Below are 16,086 nucleotides of genomic sequence, written 5' to 3'. Positions count from 1 at the left end.
TTGGAAAATGCTATGAAACATTATAGATAGCATTTTTCGCAAGTTATAGAAGACTTGATATGTTGTAGTGAAGATTGAACTGAAGCAATTACCAGATCACCTCCGCTATGCATTTCTGGGGGACAATTCTGCATTTCTAGTGATCATTTCTTCATCACTCACCAGGGACAAAGATGACAGATTATTGAAAGTGTTGAGGGATCACAAGGCCGCTTTGGGCTAGTCGATAGCTGACATCAAGGGGATAAGTCCTACAATCTGCATGCATAAAATCCTCATGAAAGATTCCTACAAGCCATCCATTGAACAACAAAGAAGATTAAACTCAGCAATGAAAGAACTGGTTCGAGCCGAGATACTAAAGTTATTGAAGGCAGGGATCATATTCGCCATTTCAGACAGTGAATAGGTCAGCCCAATGTAGGGAGTACCAAAGAAAGCAGGGATGATTGTAGTTAAGAATGACAACAATGAACTAATTCCAACTAGAATAGTAACTAGATGAAGGGTGTGCATTGACTATAAGAAGCTGAACAAGGCAACTAGAAATGATCATTTCCTACTCACTTTCATTGATCAAATGTTGGACAGATTAGTGGGTTATTCTTACTATTGTTTTCTTGACGGGTATTTGGACTACAATCAAATTGCTATAGTGCTAGAAGATCAGGAAAAGACAACTTTCACTTGTCCTTATGGAATTTTTGCCTACATAAGGATGTCATTCGGGTTATGCAATGCACCGATCACCTTTCAAAGATGCATGATGGCGATCTTTGCGGACATGGTTGAAGACATTATGGAGGAATTATGGATGACTTTTCGGTGTTTGGTACTTCTTTTGACAACTGCCTTCACAATCTCTCATTAGTGTTACAACGCTGTGAGGAAAAGAATTTGGTTCTAACTAGAAAAAGTGTCACTTCATGGTACAAGAAGGAATTGTACTAGGTCACCAAATTTCAGCGAAGGGACTTGAAGTTGACAGGGCAAAAATTGATACAATTGTAAAGCAACCACCACCCAACAATGTCAAAGGCATTCGAAGTTTCTTGGGGCATGTTGGATTCTACAGGAGATTCATCAAAGACTTTTCAAAAGTAATTAAACCTCTATGCAACCTTTTGGAGAAGGACACAACATTTGCATTTGATGATTACTGCCTAAGGGCATTTGAAACCATAAAGGTAAAATTGGTAACTGCTCTAGTGATGGTAATACCAAATTGGGATCAACCATTTGAGGGTATGTGTGATGCTAGTGACTATGCAGTAGGGGTGGTTTTGGGTCTAAGGTGTGATAAAGTTTTTCGGGCAATCCACTATGCCAGTAAAACCCTTAATGGAGCTCAACTCAATTACACCACGATAGAGAAAGAAATGCTAGCAGTAGTGTTTGCATGTGACAAATTCAGATCCTACCTCGTTGGTACCAAAGTGATCATTTACACAAAACATGTAATCCGATAACTCTTTGAAAAGAAGGATACCAAGCTACGCCTAATTCGATGGATATTGCTACTGCAGGAATTCGATGTAGAAATTTGGAATAAGAAAGGTGATGAGAACGTCGTTGCAGACCAGCTCTCACGATTAGAGAATGAGAAAGTGGTGGATGACAGTCAAATTTGAGAAACTTTCCCTGACGAGATCTTGCTAGCTGTATCAACAAGGATCCCATAGTATGCTGATTTTGTCAATTATTTGGTGTCTGAAAATTTGCCACTTGACTTGACCTTCCATCAAAAGAAGAAATTCTTACATGATGTCAAGTCATATCTGTGGGATGACCCAATATTGTTCGGGCGGTGTGTCCCTGTGGAAGAAACACAATCAATCATGCAGCGTTGCCATTCATCCCCTTATGGAGGTCACTTTGGTCCTACACGCACTGCTGCTAAAGTATTGCAATCTGGTTTTTATTGGCCAAATCTGTTCAAGGACTGCTATGCTTTTGTGAAGACATGTGACCGTTGTCAGCGTACTGGAAACATTTCACGGCATCATGAGCTGCCATTAACTAATATGCTTGAGGTAGAGTTATTTGATGCGTGGGGTATAGATTTCATGGGTTCGTTTCCACCTTATTTTGATCAGGTATACATTCTCCTTGTAATAGACTGTGTATCTAAATGGGTTGAAGTCATTACCACACCAACAAATGATGCAAAGGTGGTTTTGAGGTCTCTACAGAAAAATATCTTCACTTGGTTTGGCACGCCTAGGGCAATTGTAAGTGATGAAGGTACACATTTCTGTAACAAGCTGTTCAACTCCCTTTTAGCTAAATATGATGTCAAGCACAAATTGGCACTTAGTTATCACTCACAATCAAATGGGCAAGCAGAAGTATCTAACAGAGAGATTAAACAGATTTTGAAAAAGACAGTAAATACCAGTCGAAAGGACTGGTCTCTCAAACTAGATGAAGCTCTTTGGGCATACCGAGATGTGGAAGACATTACCCTTGAAGAACCACATTAAAACCACATCACGTCTAGCTAAAGACGTAAAAGAAGAGCTTCTTGGGAGACAACCCAAGTTCTATTCCTAAATTTCATTTCTTTAGTTTAACATTTCCTTTTCTTTCGTGGTAACTTTAATAATTTCGCTTTCTTTTCGTTTTTGTAGAAATTTACTCAAAAATGGTTGTATCAACACTCTAGTCAATATAGGAAGGGAGTACGTTGGAGGTGTATATATAAAATAATAATAATAATAATTTTTTTTTGAATTTACTGTATTTTTCAGAATAAATGCGACGTGGCACCCATATTGGGCGCTGCAATGCCAACTCTTATAAAAAAAATAAAAAAAAATTTAACAGCGAGTCAGGCGTCGTGGTGCCCAGTTTCTGCGCCGCGGTGCCCAACCCTTTGTTTTAAAGAAACACGATCCCCCTTTCTCTTTTATCTCCCTACCCCCAAACCCTTTTATTCTTTTCCTCTCTCAAGTCTCTTCCTCTCCCTCCCCACACTTGCACACATCTAATTCTCTCATACTACCCCACCTTTACACACGTTCACATCTATAACAAGTCATATCGACTACTTTCATTAGAATCGACGGGTTATTGACTAGTTCTTCAAAGAAGGTACGTTCTTTTAAAATGCAATTTTATATCCTTTGGCTTAATTTGAACTTCTAGTAGTAATCTTATTTCGGGCTACGTCGCATTCTCATTTTTCTTTGTTGGATTGTGCTTTGGTAAAGATTGTGTGGGTTTTTATTTTTTTTTTCTTCGAAATTGTTTTGTTGTATGCTTACAATGTGTTTGTTCTTCTGCCTCTTTGAAGTTCTTTGCCAATTTTGGGATCTATGTTAGAAGACTTTGCAAATTTCTATGGGCTTGGATTTTCCTTATTATTGATTTATTGTCTTGCCCACAAAGTGTTTGATAAATTTCACCAAAGACTTCTTTTGCGCTATTCTTGGGATATTTTTGATGGCTTGCATTAGGCTTTGTACTTGATTATTCTAGCCGCCTACCACATGTTCGATATATTGTTTCATTAAGATTTTCGTGCCTACTTTGGACATACTTGATTTACTAAGACAAATTCATTGAATTGGTTTAGGTGGCCGGTTAACTTCACGTGATATTGTGAAGAACACTTACACCATGCCTCCTAAAAAAAATCAGGGTCATTGCCTCTTCATCTACTACAGCGTTTGGTCGAAGATGATTCATTAGTCCCGAAGCAGAGGAACGCTATAAATAAAGTGTGATACATCGAAATTGCATTTCTGAGAGGGGCCTTGAAAATTTTTTGCCAGATAAAATACACAGTTTAGGATGGGAGAAGTTTACCAAGCAACCTACAGCTGTATCCATTTTTTTGGTGAAAGAATTTTATGCCAATGCCAATGAACACGAGAACTTCAAAGTTTTTGTCCGGAGTTTTTGGATAAAATTTGACAGTACTTCAATTAACAGGTTCTACCACACGCGGATATACCCAATCATGACTATTCCCGAATGCGCGATGAGGGGGTCGATCCCTATGAGATAATTCGCACTATAGTTCGCCTCGGTACTAAATGGAAAAGATAAGCTAGTGATGTAACTCACTTCTCTGCCTCTAGTCTAATACCTAACTATAAAATTTGGCACCACTTCATATCAGCCAAAATGATCCCCAGTAGCAACACTAGCGAGGTCACCAAGGAACAGGCTTTATTGAATTTTGTTATTCAAAAGGGGTATCCTATTGATGTTGGCAGAGTCATTCAAAATAGCATTCTTTGCATCCTAGCCGGGCCAGCTACAGGCAGTTTGGGTCATTCCTCTTTGATCCATGATCTTTGCATACACGGGGGTATTCCCATGCGAGAAACTGATGAAGTGTTACACCTGAAACAACCACTTACATGGGAACTCCGTGATAGGCGTGTGGGACATCGGGACGTGCCTGGCTCTTCTCGGTCATCTCATCTATCCCCACCTACACCACCGCCTCCACAACCTTCTGATGCTACGGTGGACATCCTTCAACGTCTTGAAGCTATGGATTTGCGCATGACCCGATGGCAGGATGGCATGCAAGTATAAATGAATCATCTACAATCCACCATCTTTGACCAGTTTCAGTATCAAATCTCTTGCATGGTGGTCATGGCATTTGCACATCCTGAGCTCACCTTCCCTCCACCGCCATCGTTTCCACCTCATTCACACCCTCTCGTTCGACCTGATGGCAATGAAGACAAATGATATCTTTCCCAAAGTATTTCTCTTCCCTTTCTTTCAATTTCACATTAAGGGCAATGTGTTGTTTAAGTTTGGGAGGGTCTTACTTTCACTTAGTTGTTAGTTGTGTCGAGCATTTTCTTTACTGCTTTTGTTGTGTTGCATTAGTGTTCCAAGCATGTTGTGCGTGTTAATTTGCTTTGTGTGAAAAAAAATTTTTTACATTATTTTATTTCGCATGCTTGTGTGAGTTGGATAACATTGTTAACAATGATGAATATATTTGGAATGTGGATTCGTTGTAGATTATGGATGAGTCAGTTGCTTGAATTAAAGTGTTACTTACCCTTGCAGATTATTGTGACATTTATGCACGTGAATTGAATATAGCGGCGAACAAGAGTGAGTTGATTCACAATTATATTTAGGCTGAAGTAATGACCCTAGAAATTGAATCCAAACAGCCACTTGTATAACAGTATTCACATCCCTTAACCTACCTTAGGATAGTTTGGATGGGCAAACTGTTGTAGGAAAGCATGGACGTGGGTGTGGATTCCGTGTGTGCCAAATTCTATGTGGACTCTCTGAGACCAATGGGATGAAAATTGAGTAAACACTTTTAGTTGAGGGCCAATTTTCGAGAATATGTGTTTAATAAGGGGCATTGCACCAATAAAAAAAATCCCAATGAAGAAAACCTTAAAAAGCTCATTGTTAAGCGTTTCTTCGTTGCCTTTATGACTCGAGTGATTAAGCCTATAAGGGTTTAAAACTTGATGCCCTAAAGTCGTCTAGCTTGGGAGTCATGGCCTAAAGCTCGCTACAGGGGTCATCTATAAAGCTTAAGGGAGGGACGACCGCACAAAGAGTAGTTAAAAAAATCGTTTTTAAGTTTGATTAAGCCTCGAACTCCTGTTTTAGAGGAGTAGGCTTTTGACAAAGGGTTAGTAACTTGGTTGATTCTTGGATGTTGAAGTAGTCAAAAATAGGAGAATCCACACTTACCGATATGTCGAACTACAATTAGTAAATTCCAACCAAACTTTAGATGTAAGAAATTAGTATTGAAAATCAACTTTAGGTTACACCTTGGGAAGAGAAGAGAAAATAAGTTGGGGTGTGTGAATCCCACGAGCGGAGAAAGGAGATAATTGACTTTTGGGGGCGAGAGTTGAATCAACATACGAATGTCTGGTGTTATATTTGATTCTTCACACACACACGCACATGAACTGTAATGGGTGGGTAAGGAGCTATCTTTTGCAAAATAGCTTTGAAATAGTTCATAAACTCGATCTCATATTTCAATGTTGAGCAGTAAAAACATGTTGTCCAACTAAATTATGCATTTGAATTCTTTGGCAGCATTTGTGTTTGTGCTTGGTAATTATTGTTTATTGGTTTTGTTTGCTTGAGAACAAGCAAAGAACTAAGTTTGGGGGAGTTCGATGAGTGTAATTCACTCATTAAATATACGCCTCTAAATCACGGGTTTTAGCTTGTTCTTGATCACTTTTGAACGTTTTGATGTGCGTGTTCGTGTTGTCTTGCAGCTGAATCAACATTCGAGCAAATACCATAATTGGGAGCTTGTGATGAATCTAAATGGTGATCTTAAAATGGGGGCATAAATTAGAGATAAGAAAAAAAGATTGTAATGGAAAAAAGCTTAGAAGATGAACGATTCAAGTGAGGAGCAGCTTGTTAGGTGCCACGGCGTCTAAATTGGGCGCTACGACGCCCAACAAAAGGAGAAATTCGGAAGAAAGCTGGGCGCCATGGCGCCCAACTTGAAAAAAAGCAACAGAACAGTTGGCGCCGTGGACTTGGGCGCCAGCACACAATTGCATTGCGGCTCTGTGGTGCCAGAGATGGGCGCCACGACGCCGAACCTCGTAACCCCAAAATGCCCAATTTTTTGGATATTTCTCGGCCCAAGATGTTCCCTGACCACCCAAAATTCGAAGATAACATAAATACCAAGAAAAAACCTAAGAGGGAGCCGTTTTTCTGGTATTCTCTCTGGGGAAAAAAAGGGGTACAAAAGTGAAGATCCATTCAAGAGACAAGGAAAAGAAAATTGAATTGCATCAAGATTGACAAACAATTGAGAAAGAACAAGCGGCTTCAATCAGTTTTTCTAAACCCTTATTTACTATTTCTCATGTTCTTTATCTTGTATTTTGGCATGTCAATCGATTCCAGCATGAACTAAATCCCTAGATATCCATAGTTTGTTTTGATTTTTAGAAATTGTCTCACTTTACTTACATTCTTTATTCCATTTAGCATAAAAACATCATATAAAAATTGGATTTGTTTAAATAAAGTGAAAATCGAAACAATTATAATACTCAGTGGAATTTGAATATCAATCCCTGTGGGTTCGACACTTTTGAATTCTTCATTATATTACAAAACTTGATACCGTACATTTGCGGTTAAATCACGTTATATAAAACGCGTGGCACCTAGAAGGAATTTACCCTTTCATTGGATTGATTTGTCAAATAACATGGGGTTAATTGGTGGATAAATTTCAAAGATCTGGTGAATGGAGTAGCATTTTAAAAATCAAGTATGCTTCAAATTTGTTATATTATGTTACGGTGTATGTAATTTTTTCATGTATGCAATTTTTGTTTTATTCTATTTTATTTTGAAATCGTAACCTACAATATGTATTATTGTTGTTATTGTACATAATGTTAGAAATAAAACACAACATCGCCAGCACTACTATCGTTGTTGCCCGTCGTAGACATGTCTATCATCATCACCAACACATTCACAAGCACCAACATCACTCACCACCAAACTTCATTTAACCTTAAATTACATACCATTGTCGGGCAACAACCAAACAAGACAAAGTAAAAAAAAAAAAAAAAAAAAACAAAAAAAAAAAAAAAAAAAAAAAAAAAAAAAAACGACAACATATTTCAAGATTTTAGTGTAAAAAACATCGTCATAACTCTCATTTTATCATTTTCGTTTGAAAATTGTCATGTAACAACTATGTGAAAGATCATTTGTAATACGAGTTACAACTAAGCATTATGTATTAGTCCGAGAATGTAATTTAGGACGTGGTTGATAAAATGATTCAGTGATTGATCCACTATTTAAAAAAAGAAGAAGTGATATTTAACTATATTATCATCGAAGATGTATAGATTACGCTATGTGTTGGACATCTATAAATTGCGCCAAAAAATGATGAAAAAAGTTGATTATACTTTATACTGTTCCATGATAAAGTGTCATGTAGTATTATGTAACTCATTATGTAAGGATTGATATACATGTGCCAAGGTCCAAAATATAAATGGGATGTGCAACATTACCTTGACCAAGTTACAAGTTCCAAAAAATTATGGTATTGGGGACTAAAATAGTGAATTTGAAAAGTGGAAAATAGAAAAAAGAACATAACAAGTTGAGGAATCAATTTGAGCAACCATTACCAAAACATTCAAATCTTGATAACCTCCTAGCTTGGTCAACACTTCTTTTCCCTTTTCCTTTTCATTTTCTTCCCTAATCTTTTACTAATGTATAGTTTGAGTTAATTGTTTCATGGTCATTGAACTTAAGTCCATATTTTTAATTGCTCACTGAAGTTTAAAATGTCGATTTCTGGTCACTGAACTTAGATTCATGTATTTGATTGTTCACTAAAGTTTAAAATATCGAGTTTTGGGCATCGAACTTTGTAAAATATTGTATATTACTCACTAGTACAACTTTCATCTCAAACCTCTAACGGAATTGGTGACATGGCTGATGGAATACACACGCAGCGACCCATCACACCACTAAACCTTGAGATGGTAAAATTTTGACAACTAAACTTTGAAAAATGTCTTCTATTACTCACTGAATTTTGATGTGGTCGAATTTTGGCTAGTGAACTTTAAAAACGTCGAACTTTGGGTACTAACCTTTGAAAAAACGTTTTCTTTTGCTCAAAAACTTTCAAAACTTTTTAACCATACATTCTAAAAAAAAAAAAAAAAATTTAAAAACTTGACCATCTCAAAATTTAGTGGCCAAAATTCAACTATCTCAAAGTTTAGTAGTCAAATTTTGACAAACTCAAAGTTCAGTAAGATCTAGTTTTTGCCACAAAACTTTAAAAAGGCTCTTCTATGACTCACTATAAATTTGGATTTAATTGAAATTCATTGTTAAAATTTAGATTTAATTTTATTTAACAACAAACAAATTAATCGTGTGTTTCGTTGTAAAATTCAAATATTATGATGAAAATAGCTTCAAGTTCTTAAAAAAAATTAAATTTTAATTTAGCTACTAAAATTGAGTAATCATTTCTAGTGATATAGACAGTACTAGCAAAACTATGTAAAGAAAGTGACTACTAATTGTAACTAAACACATAATATATTTATCGTAAAGATTAGATTAAATTTGATTTTTTAACAACGAAATTTAGCCCCTAACTAATGGCTATTATTTTTTAAAAAATAGTTATCTTTTTGAGAATATGTGGTTAAAAAATTGGAAAAAATTATGAGTTTACGGGTAAAGTATTTTATTGTATAAATGTGTGGTTAAATCTAAATTTATAGGAGCAAAATTCGACGTTTTTCAAAGTTCAGTGAGCAATGGAAGACAATTTTCAAAATTTAGCGGCCAAAATTCGACCATCTCGAAGTTTAACAATTTTACGAGGCATCATGTGTCTATTTCGGTAGCCACGTCTAGGAATACCAATTGGGCTCGCTGGCTCGGGCCGCTCGTAACTTGGCTTGAAAAAAGCCCGAGCCCGCTCGACTCGAGCACCGAGCCCAATTTTGAGGTTCCGAGTTTAGTTCGAGCTGGCTTGGGCTCAAGCCTTATTTAAAAAAAATGAAACAAAGAAAAGACAACAAAAAGAGAGAGAAAGAGAGAGAGAAAATCGAGCCGGCTCAGGCTCGGGCTTGAAAAAAGTTCGTTTGATTTTACTTGAGCCGAACTCAAGCCTTGAGTTTCGGCTCACGAGGCGACTCGGTTCGACTCGTTGACGCCCCTTCAATTTCATTAGAGATTTGAGACAAAAGTCATGATAGTGAGTAAGGTACAATATTTTTCCAAATTCAAAGATCAAAATTTTGATATTTTAAACTTTAACGAGCAATTAAAGATATAGATCCAAGTTGAATCACCAAAACACAACATTTTAACCCATGTTTGTCATCTATTTTTTTCTACAGTACTTATTTTTAACCAGATATTTTTCATTTAAAATAATATTATATGTAAATCAAAAATTCTTTATTTTTTTTAACCATACATTCTTTATCAATCACTATTCACAATGCATTTTTTTTTTTCAAATTAGCCATCTATGGACCTATAATTATAGAGACCATTCTAACAATTAACTCTTTCGTATGACATTTTCTCGGGGTACTTTTAAGTTTGACTCAATCAAAGGGAGGAAATTCCACTTTGACTTTGAAAATCATGAATATTATTACAATGGCCTCTTGAATGTTAAAAGACAAGGATGCCCTTAAATGTATTATACAATTACAAAACAATATATTGTTAAAAAGACTTTACTACCCTTCTAGTTAATAATTGAAAACCAAACACTTCCCTACTTATAAAACTTCAAAACGAGTTTTCAAGACAGAAAAAACTCTCATCCTTCATCAGCTTGAACCTCAACATCTCAAAAAACGTTCAAACGCTGAAGCCGAATTTTTTTTTTCATATCAATTTCTTCAAATCGGTAAGTATATTTACGTATGTTTAATTTCCTTTTCAGTGAATTAGTATATGTTTGAATAGAGAAAATTTATTTCGACATAATAATAGTTAGAAATAATTTTTTTAGCAGATCGAACGTATGAAAAAAATTTGAACAGATCTATAATTTTTTTCTTCTATGTAATGCGGAAAACAGAAAAGCAGTCGACTGTTTGGCCTGTTTAACTGCCAAACAGTCACATGACTATGGGCTGTTAAACAGCCAAACAGTCACAGCCGACTGTCGGCTATTAAACAACCGACAGTTTGGCAGTTTAACAGCTAAAGACAACCGACTGTTGGCACTGATTTTTGTTGGCAATGCATTATTTTTTCTTATAATTAATAAATGAAGTTGATTAAATCCATTTCCTCTTGCAGATATGATAATCCCCATCTGTTATTTCGGTGATTTCGAATTGAATGAAAATAATCGATGGGAATGGAGATGGACGAGTAACATACGTGGTTGTATTGCAATTCCCATAACAGAGAGTACACCATATTTAGAAATATACCACGATTTGTAAAATAAGCTGAATGTCGATCAATTTCAATACGATGTGCAATTGAGATATCTATTCAACGGTCATGGGGATTCATCCATTCCGATGTTTCCGATATTCGTTACTAATGATGCTGAATTGAATTATCTATTAGAATTGAATAAAATGTATCGGACTCCGACTGTTCTTGGTGTGACTTTAATTACGAAGGATGTTATCGAAGGTGAACGCGAAGATTCGGATAGGACAGATAACAATGATCGAGGTTTTTGGGAGACAGTGGAGATAGTTCCTGCGGATGATGTGGTTATTCCTGAGACAGTTGCTTCTAATCGTGATGTCGCTGTTACGCACAGAATTTCGTCGACGGTTGAAGACAATGAGAACATAAACGAGTTTACAAACGAGAATTTGATTGCTTTATCTCGACAGAGACATGAGCTGGGTGGGAGTTCACAGGTTGGAACAAGTGGACCGTCCTCCAATTCTTCCCGTGTGGCTCCCAATTATGAGGACTTGTATGTCGAGCAACTGTTTGAAATCAAGAAAGATTTGCAGGAAGCTGTGCACCGTCTGGCATTAAAATATAACTTTGAGTTCAAGGTAAAGAAATCAAACAAGTCATTGTTGACAGTTGCCTGCGTCGAAGGCAGTTGCAATTGGCACTTGAAAGCAACTAAGATGGACACGAATGAGTGCTTCGTAATTCGCAAGTATTTACGGAAACATACTTGCGAAGTGGAAATTCTTCGAAACGATCACGGGCAAGGTCGAGTATGGTTTATTGGTCGACAGATAATGCACAAGTTTCAGGACCCAAGGACAATCTACAGACATTCGGACATCATTAATGACGTTCGTCAAAAGTATGGAGTGGTCATGAGCTACTAGAAAGTCTGGAAGGCCAAAGAATGTGCGTTGGAGGATTTAATGGGATTGACTGAGGAGAGCTATGCTAAATTGGCCAGGTATTGCCATAACATGGGGAGAACTAATCCTGGTACGACATTTTTTATTGAGATGGGGAGCGATAATTGTTTTAAGTTTTTCTTCATGGCTCTCGAACAATGTATTCGGGATTTTCAAAATGCCATGCGACCCGTAATTCTAGTTGATGGTACAACTCTGAAAGCTAAAATATCAAGGCAAATTAATTATTGCTACATATCAAGCGCCAACATCCAAATTTACCCTATTGCATTTGGCCTAGTCGACAACGAGAATGATCCGTCCATGCGTTGGTTCTTTTCGAAACTGAGGGAAGTGATCGGGGAAGTCGAAGACCTTGCCTTTATAACCGATCGGGGACAGTCTATAATAAACGGTATCGTCGAAATTTTTCCACAGGCACATCACGGGTATTGCATGTACCATATATAAGGTAATTTGAAAACTAGGTATCGGGGCAAAGGCATCGTTTCATTGTTCAAGAGAGTAGCCGAAGCTTACAGTGTTGAAAAGTGTAATAAGTTCATGTTTGAGATAGGAAGTAAATCATTACTGGCGTTGGAATATCTGACGAACATGGGGATCGAACATTGGGCGCGGTCATACTTTCCAGGACATCGGTACAACATGATGACATCGAATAACACGGAGTCTCTCAATGCATTATTTAAGAAGGATCAAGAGTTACCAATTCTCGCAATGATTGAGAACATTCGTAATAAGCTGCAACAGTGGTTTCATGACCGACGTGCGGCATCAAAGAGTTGCAGTAGCATGCTGGCCCAGCTCAAGAGGAGAAACTCTTTAAGGCGGCAGAGGTTGCGAGAAAATTGAATGTGAAAGCACTAGACGAGTTTCGCTTCTTCGTGCAATGTGCACGTAATATGGCATATATGGTGGACTTGACTGATAACACATGCACTTGTACGAGATTTCAGTTGGAGAGTTTTCCATGTGAGCATGCAGTTGCGGTGGCCATGTATCGAGGCTTTGCAGCGAGAACGTTATGCTCTTTGTATTATACGACTAAGTCTTGGAGAACAGCATATGCGGAGACTGTATTTCCTCTGTCGAATGAAACAGAGTGGGAAGTTCCAGAGCACATTCCCTCGTTTAATGATTTGTTGCCACCAGCAGTTGAACGACGTGGTCCTGGACGTCCAAGTACATCTAGAATACCATCTACCGGAGAGTTTCATCGACCGCATAGGTATGGCAGATGCAGAGCCATAGGGCATGCTCGACAATTTTGTACCGGTCAAATTTCCCTAAATGACGATTAGACAGGTACGTTCAATATTTGTTCTTCATAAATGTTCAATGTTCTATATTTATTCTTGATAAACGGTACTTACAATGATTCATATGAAAAAATTAGTTCCATTCTCAGCATATGTGTAAAATAATAAAAAATCAACTTACAGAAAAATAATTACATACATTAAACACAAATTTACAATTATTTTATAATAAAAAAATAATTACATTTACAATGTGAATGTTAGATACACCGAACACAAATTTACAATTATTTCATAATCACAAGAAATAATTAAATTTACAATTCGAATGTTGCACATATTTAATACAAATTTACGGGTCACCATTAAATTCGAACAAATTATATGCTAACTTCTTTCTCCAGTTCTGTATCCACGATTAGTTGATTCCATCAACATTATGTCCTATACTTAAAAATTCAACGTACTTAATGGCAAATATGCCGCAGTCGCCGCTACAATTGAACAAGAATGGATCAGTTCAGTATCGTGTAGCTAAAAAACTAAATCTGAAAGATGAAAACAACAAAGTTCAAACACTTACCTTACGGACTGTCGCGATGTCGTCGTGTTCCGAACAATCTGCAATCTGTCATGTACAGTCATCCCCGCTTGTCTGGCCATCATAGGAACAATTACAGCTATGGACTCCAAGTTTTGCTCCAACTGGCCTTACGTCAAACATGAATGATCTGGATCGTACACATATATAGTCCTGTCAGCAAAAACGATCTCCAGCGTAACATAGTGCCTATTGATGCACGCTGGAATGTACATATGTGTACAACCCTCTCATGATTTTCCCCCGACACTCGGCTACAATCCTATGACCCATTCGAGCATATATTCTGGCACCGTGTACTTGTTACCCATAAGTTGGAGCGACTGATACTCTATGGTAACGGCACGCAGGAACTCGGTGTTTAATATGACTCGACCATGGACGTCAAATGATTTTGGTTGTCTCTGAGCTCGATCTCGCAACAAGTCCATGGCCAGGTCGATGTGCTGCATCAAGAAACATCAAAAAAATATTTGTTATTCATTTAATGAACACAAAGTGATGCATACATACAAAACACGAAATGAATAGTTCACTTACATCAATGGCGAGCTAAGCTCCCGAAGTCGTAATATCGTGGAACCACTTGTAAGTGTCCAAGACCATCCGGTTACCTATCGTTCGGGTAGCTCTGAAAAAATAGGGAAATGTTAAAATAAGCATAGACGAGTTAGCGTACCGTACTTTATTAAAATCATACAATACTTACCGGGGGATAATTCTCTTCCACTCCGTCTCGAATGCTTTTCACTTGGCAGTGTCCACCTCTCTGAATAAGTTCGGGTACGTCCCATCGATGAACGTTCTCCTCTTGACCTCAGCCGTGAAGGGGGAAACAACATATTGTGACGATATTCTCAACCTCTTGCCGACCACATGCTTCGTTTCATAAACAGCATGTCTCTTACCCTCAATTACGATGGCGTCCTCTCGCCCTCCGGGGCCCCTCCTTCGTCACCACCTCATCCGTCCCCCCTATCGGGGCCTCCCCCTCTGTCGCCACCTCCTCCGCCCCTCCCATCGGGGCCTCCCCCTCTGTCGCCACCTCCTCCGTCTTTCCCATCGGTGCCTCCCCCCGTTCGCCCCTCCCATCGAGGCCACCCTATCTCCCTCCACAGACAACCAGAATGACTCTAATGTCTCGTCATGCCAAAAATGTGGGTGACCCCCCTCTCCATCACCATCTTTGCCATCCTCTTGATCATCTCTACCATCCCCTCTGTCCCCCAATCGCCTAGCGGCTAAATCTCCTCCAAGTGTCGCTATCGCATACTGAAGGTCGACAACACAAGACCGTAACATTCCAATATCATGCGATAGATCCCTATCAACTCTCATCCCATATTGTCGACCCTCCTGTTAGATAGTCGACCCTCTCGATCAACTCTCGTCCCAGATCATCGACCCTCTCCGTCAACTTTCGTTGTAGCGCGTCGACCTCCTCCGCTATAAATCCAGTCAGATGGGCATACAAATCATCAGTGTGTGTCGGTGATACATGGGGGACATGTCTGGACGAGGAAGAAAGAGATACCCTCGGCGGCGGCGATGCCCTCGGCGGAGGCGATGCCAATGGTGGCGGCGATCGTCGATCAGCTGGACAACCCTCCTACATAAATAACATTAAAAATTATTAAATAAATTTATACGCCAACGATATTCAATAAATTATATTTAATTCATATACCCAATCTCGGTCCACACTCGCATCAGACATCTGCTCGTCTTCGGTGTGCGGAACACCTACATCCCGCACAAAACCCTGAGCCTCCTCCTCCATCGACGGCGACAACTCATGAATGACTTCAAGCTGACATAGACATTTGAACTAGTTAACGATCATATAAACAGATTTAAACAACGTATAATATAAATCACAAATGTATAATACTTACCTGAGGAACGTCAAGGAGGGTCGATAACTGTTTCCCAGTGGGACATCCCTCCGCTCGCGACGATCTCCAATGATGCATCTGAGAGAATCGTGTCTCCCCTCGCTTCACGAAGCGGGCTCCCAGTGTAGGGACTATCTCATACACCCAAATCTGCAACACATACCCTTATTATACATAAATGTAATATACTAAAATTCTAACTTTAATTATATTAAACATTTATCTGCATCGCTAAGAACAACCCATATGTATCGTATTTACGCATTGACCCCCCGGGCCTCTAGTGTAATCTGGTGAAGACATGTATGGTGTTTTCGTAGCATCTCTGGCCCCATGGATAGTTGTTAAACGCATCAATGTCGTCAACAACTTCCAAATGAAAAATGTCGATGACGGTCTTCTTGTGATGACACCTCATCACACTCTCGAGGATGTAGACCAACCCA

This window comes from Olea europaea, chromosome 11 (genome assembly GCF_002742605.1).
Source record: "Olea europaea var. sylvestris chromosome 11, O_europaea_v1, whole genome shotgun sequence".
Classification (NCBI taxonomy): Eukaryota; Viridiplantae; Streptophyta; class Magnoliopsida; order Lamiales; family Oleaceae; genus Olea; species Olea europaea.
Note: the sequence above shows the minus strand (reverse complement) of the source record.